General features: G+C 32.7%; 1 protein-coding gene across 5 annotated transcripts in view; it reads left to right on the top strand.

The window, feature by feature from the left end:
- The first annotated feature begins 437 nt into the window (after positions 1–437).
- LOC134529309 (ATP-citrate synthase) overlaps positions 438–6,333 on the top strand; it is a 247,610-nt gene continuing 241,714 nt past the window's right edge. Inside the window, exon 1 of one of the 5 annotated variants that reach the window (XM_063363226.1) lies at positions 438–1,108. The gene's annotated coding sequence lies outside the window, so the exon portion shown is untranslated. Of the gene's footprint in view, positions 1,109–2,444; positions 2,875–6,333 lie in introns of those variants that run through there. The other 4 variants (XM_063363224.1, XM_063363225.1, XM_063363227.1 and 1 more) reach the window with 4 other exon arrangements.

The following is a 6,333-nucleotide window of genomic DNA, read 5'->3' as shown; positions in this document are numbered from 1 at the left end:
TTTAGCAAATTAAACATTAAAAAAATCTGCCATTGCATTAAAACTTTTGAAACGAAAATGAGGTGTTTACGATAATTTAGAAGTTAAATAATGTTTCGCATGGCTTATTATTTGTAAGATAAGGTTAACTCAGTATAACATGGCTATTCATATTTAAAAGGCCAATGCCTACATCGACAAGTTCTTCGTTTCTGTGTGTTACAAACAGTAATGTGGAAATTATTGTAGATTGGATTAGTTGTAATGAATGCAAAAGGTTTTTGCTACTGTTACTGACTTGGGAATTTTTGTGTACTACAAATTGGGTTGTCCTTGTGAACTTACAAATGTGCGACTGATATGTTGCGTTAACCTGTTATTTCATGATACGTGCAGTGTTGCCAGGTCTACTGTTTTTGCAGTAGATCTCCTTCTTTTTAAAAAATCTACTTTTCTACTGCTAAAAAGCGAAAAGTCAAGCAAATCTACTGCTTTTTCCTGCCTCAACAATTTTTTTATTAAAATTAACAAAAACGGCTTGAATTTTAACTAAAAAGTGTATATTTTTATGTTCTTGAGTTTTCTAGCCTGCAACAGTTAAAATTTTAGTGTCACACTGCAATATATCGATTTACTGCGAGATACATTTAAATCGAATCTCTGATAGTTACCTAAGGGACTTTCCCCTCGTTAGTGGTGTGTGGCTGTGGCATGAGCGTATCTTTTTCCGGGAGTTTCCCACCCCAGGCGCCCTTATAGGTTGAGATAGAGCTGTCGTCACTCGTGACTCGTCTCGTCTGTCTGTTGAGTGTCGTCATCGTGTCGTGTCACTGTCGCCTGTCGGTACTCTGTTTATCAGTCATCATATTTGTGTGCTTTGAAGTGAAACAGTTTATGTTACTGTTATTGTCTCGCGGTCGCCTGTAATAATTTCGGACGATGTGGTGTCACGGACAAAGTGTGCCGTTGTCTATTACGAATGGATTTTGATAACGCTGAATTTATTATTAATTATTTGCTATGAGTAAAAAGGTGAAGTATTCTCAGAAGTACAAACGTGAGTGGGAAAACGAAGAGTTGTTTAAGGGTTGGTTACAGTCTAGCAAGAAAGGATGCGGTTTTGCATATTGTAAGTCATGTAACTGTGATATTAGCATTGCTTCTGGAGGTAAAGGTTCATTAATTAGACATGTAGAGTCTGATAAACATGTGCAATGTGGAAAGGAACTTATTGGTCAAAAAACATTAACTTCATTTGCATCTCAAGCAACCAATTTAAGTAATAAAGTCAAAGAAGCTGAAATTCGTCTTTCTGCATTTGTAGCAGAACACAACATTTCATTTAATATAATTAGTCACTTGACACCCCTTATTAGATCAGTTTGCCCTGATTCTGAAATTGCAAAAAAAAATCAAGTGTGGCCGAACTAAAGCAACTACCATTGTTAAACATGTTTTAGGGCAGGAAAGTAAGGAATTACTTTGCAATATATTGAGGGAAAATAAATTCTCGGTGATTGTTGATGAATCAACTGACACAAGTTCTACCAAACATTTATGTGTAGTCGTACGAGTGCATTCTGGAGAAGGGGTTGTAGTTGATGCATTTTACGATCTCATTCCTGTGAGTGAAGCAAATGCTGTTAACTTGCATAACAGCTTGGTACAGTCATTTGAGAAGGAAAATATTCCTTACAAAGAAAACCTAATCGGTTTCGCTGCTGATAACGCTAGTGTAATGATGGGTAAAAGACATTCATTATCTATTCTTTTGAAAAACGACATGCCCGACCTTTTTATAATGAGGTGTATTTGCCACTCATTCCATTTGTGTTCATCATATGCTTGTGCGAAGCTTCCAAGGGAACCGGAAGATTTGGTCCGTGGTATTTTCAATTATTTTCATTCAAGTTCTAAACGTATTGAATCCTTCAAAGAATTTCAAAGTTTTGTGAATGTAAAGCCACATAAGCTGTTGCATCCAAGTCAGACAAGATGGTTATCCCTTGAGTTAGTTGTATCTCGGGTTTTGGAGCAGTATGATGCCCTCATACTTTTTTTCACCCAGGCTGCCTTTGAAGATAAGTTATTAGCATCAGATGCCATTCTTCAAAAATTAAAATCACCCTTCAACAAATTGTATCTTGAGTTTCTTCAGTTTGTTTTGCCTATGTTCAATATCCTGAACAAGCAAATGCAGAGTGAGCAACCACAAATTCAAAATTTGAGGCCGAGTGTAGTTTCTGTATTAAAAACTCTCCTCGAGTGCTATGTTAAACCAGAAATTGTAAGATCCATTGATATAGATAAAGTTGATTATAAAGATCCTAGAGTTTTTCTGCCGTTGGAAAATGTCTATTTTGGGGCAAAATTAAATGTGTAAATGCAAAAGTAAATGTGTGTAAAAATAGGTTTACTAAATTAATTGTAAAGGAAAACTATATGTTTAGGATATCTACTTCTTTCTACTGTTTTTTCACAGTTCAATCTCCTGTTTTGGTGAGTGGTAGACCTGGCAACACTGGATACGTGTTAAACAAGGTCTCAGTTATACATAAGCCGTAAGTTAAAATCGATACTTCTAAACTAGAAGTCTCTTATTTTGCCTTGAGTTGTAATTTTCTAGTAAATTTACAATTGTTGCAGACTTACGGTATCTCATCTTAATATTGGCTGGTGTCTTCATGGAAATGTATTTAAGTTGTAGATTTCACTTGTTAATATACAAATAACCTAACTTTTGTGTTAGCGTTGTAAAAGTTTTTGAATACTGTTACACACTTTACTTTTGTTTGTTTCATAATCATGTTTAAAAAAAATACTTGATTTTTAGGCCGTATCCAATTTGATTTTTGTTTGTGTATGTTGATGGACGTCATACTTTCCTTCTTAAAGGTTATTATGCTGTGCAGTGATTGATGAAGTATTGTAGGGCTCATCCTGAATATTAATATGTTAAGCAATCCTAATAATTAGTCTGTTTCTGTGGCCCATGGCTTTTAGGATTTTGGTTAGGGTGGGGAAAGGTTCATCGGCTGGGTGTTTTTTTGGTAAATCTGTATTTTACGGATTAGCGCCAAAAAAAATCGTACAAATATGAAATAACTTTCATTATATGCTATCTTACGTCCTCTTTTCAAAACCGCCTGCGGAGATTAAAAATTCCAATTACTTTTGGAGATATATCCGTTCTTATTTTGCGATACAAGCCCTATGTAATCATTCAACAGACACAATTTTATATTTTGCCGTGTGTGCGTGAATGCCTAAATAACAGAAATTTTCCATTAGGTAAGGTTAGTTACATGATAGATACTTCAAAATAAACGGAAATTAAAAATAATATTAATTAATTTTACTTGTATAGTTTTAAGTATTTATAATGTAACTGACCTGACCTAACAAAACGGGACAAAGGTAGATTAGGTCAGGTCAGCTACGGTATAAATACTTTGAAACTGAACGGACATTAAAAATAATAAAATTAATTTTAATGGTTGTTTACTTTTAAAGTATTTATAATGTAGCTGACCTGACCTAACAAACCGGGAAAAAGGATGAACAGTAGGAACTCACGTAATTTTCTTTTTACGTGATGTAGTCGTTCAACTACGTCGCGAAAAAAAAAAAAATCTTACTTGTAAACAAGCAACAATGGTGGAACGCGGGAAGCCTACGATTCACTCATCCTTCTGGACATACCCGAATACTCACGTTGGCAAGCCTTCTTTCAACAGATGAGAGGCAAACGCCCGATCGTGCATCTTCTTTTTTTTTTTTTGTTTATTGTAAATAAATATGCAAATCATGAAAACTAATGGTCAATTAGGTTATGTTAGCTACATTATAAATACTTCAAAACATTGTGGATGGTTGATTTGGTTAGGATAGCTACATTAAAAATACTGTGAAATCATGTAAACGGTTTCCTAGCGCTGGATAGCTACATATTAAAAAGTTATTTGCTAAGCAACCATAAAATGATTTTACAGTTTTTTTAATGTAGCTATACTTACTTACCTAATATAACCAACCATCCACAGTGTTTTAAAGTATTTTTAATTTCTTCTTGCTAATTTTAAGAAAAGAAGGCTTGCCAACGTGAGTATTCGGGTATGTCCAGAAGGATGTGTGAATCGTAGGCTTCCCGCTCAAGCCGCATCAGTGCACATCACGAAAATTAAAAAATTCCATATCTCCTAAAGTATTTGGAATTTCTGATCTCCGCCGGGTTTAATGAAAAGAGGAAGTTAAAGAGCACAGAATAAAGGTATTTTTGGATTTTTAAAATTTTTTTTAAAAAAATCGCCAAAAAATGAATATTAAAAAATTCTATATCTCCAAAAGTAATTGGAATTTTTAATCTCCGCAGGCGGTTCTGAAAAGAGGACGTAAGATAGCATATAATGAAAGTTATTTCATATTTGTACGATTTTTTTTGGCGCTAATCCGTACAATACAGATTTACAGTTTTTTTTTTTTTTTAAATTTTAGGTAGTTGTAAGTTTAAAATTTTGGTAATCATTTTGTGAAGTTGCCCTTCTAGAAATATAATACAATTTTTTAATGGTGTTTTTAGTTCTCATTATACCTATTTGATGATTCTGTAAAATGGTGTTGCCACATTTCAAGTAGTTTACCTTTGAAAAGTTGTTCATGTTAGGTACATTTAAAATGCTGTATGTTGTTTTGAATGGTTTTTTAGGTTATGTTAATGACATTTGACATAATTGACAGCATTTTTTGGTTAAGGTAATGCTAAAAACACTTTTTAAAATAAAGTTCCTATAAAAGTTGCTACTCTTGGAAATTACCTAATATATTGGTGAATTTTGAAAGACTGAGTTTTTTGTACTAAGTGAATTAGATAAAATAAATAAATTTTATTGAGCTGTGGAAGTAATACCAGATGGTTTTCACTATTTTGTAGCAAATTTTGTGCATTTTCTAATGAAACCAAGCCCAAGGTTGTAAAGCTTGATAGAAAAAAGTTACAATAGAATTACTGAACTGATGTTTACAATTTTTGGTAATTCATTTTTTCCACTTATAACATAAATTGCACTTACTTCTAGGCATTTAATGAAATTTTACGAGTGATATTAGAAATCTACGAAAATTTCTGAATAAGTATGGTGAATTTCACGATTCAACATTAATAACTGTTATTACAAATGTAAGTTGAAGCAAGATGTGTCCCTCGACTTCGGTTGCGGATTAAAAAAATTCCACCAAACAGGGAAACTTTGAAGGGCTTTAAATTTGAAACTAGAGCCAATATCCAAAATTGAAAAATACGGGTTCTGTATGTTTCTGAAAATACCATGTACCAAATTTCATCCAAATCTTGATATCCAAATCTTGAGATGGACAATGTGTATCTTGGTTGGATAATTTGGCATGGAATGATACTATGGCATTGAACATGGAAAGACATTGAAACCAATGAACATATAAACTTATAAAAGGTAAAAGATTTGTTGTAATATTTTAACGCATCTTTCACAAATTAACGCAGTATTGGTAATTCTGAAGGATAGCGTTTCTGAAAAGAAAATGAAAGAATTTTCCTAAATGCTTGTCTTTACTTTCTCACATTTTTTCCAATCATTTTCTTAAAGCAAGTTGTGATGTTTCAATTAGTTAACCATTTGGTAAATTAAGGGAAAGGCACTGATTAAAAAAAAAAATCATTTTAAATTTCTTTTTAATTTCCTGAAATGTTTAATAATTATTCTCTAAGAAAGCATTGTGATGCTTTAAGTAGTTTACTATTTTAACTATGGTTACGTTAGCTAAAATATTACCAACGCTATTAGAATGTGAGAATGGTTGGTTAGGTTAGCGATATTAAAAATACTTTATAATGTGAATGATTCGTTTGGTTAGGTCAGCTGAATTAAGTATACTGTAAAATAGTTTGAATGTGTGATGGTCTCCATCCAATAAAAACTATGTACCTATATACTAAATTGATAGTATGAAACTATTGTTATTTGTGACTAACATGAAAGTCAGTCAATTAAATTTAGCCTCATTATTCATTCACTCATTGTTCCCGGCCAATCGGTGTATTGTGTTTGTTGTGACCACTTTGAGCTACATTTTCATGATTATGCATTTTGATGATGCTGTCTAACAACTCTATTTATCGTTGTGTGTAAAGTTTGAAAATAACATTTTTGATTGAACATTCACTAATCGCAAGTTCACGTTCATGGTAAAATAATCACATTTTTTATAAGTTGTTAACGTAGGCAGCTATGCTAATACAAAGATTTCTTTTCTGAAAAAAATTGCATTTTTTTCACTTCTTGGCATGTTTTAAAATCATTATCATAAAGGGCACTGCAA

Source organism: Bacillus rossius, chromosome 2, assembly GCF_032445375.1.
Source record: "Bacillus rossius redtenbacheri isolate Brsri chromosome 2, Brsri_v3, whole genome shotgun sequence".
NCBI lineage: Eukaryota > Metazoa > Arthropoda > Insecta > Phasmatodea > Bacillidae > Bacillus > Bacillus rossius.
Note: the sequence above shows the minus strand (reverse complement) of the source record. Positions and strands in the feature narration are given on the sequence as shown.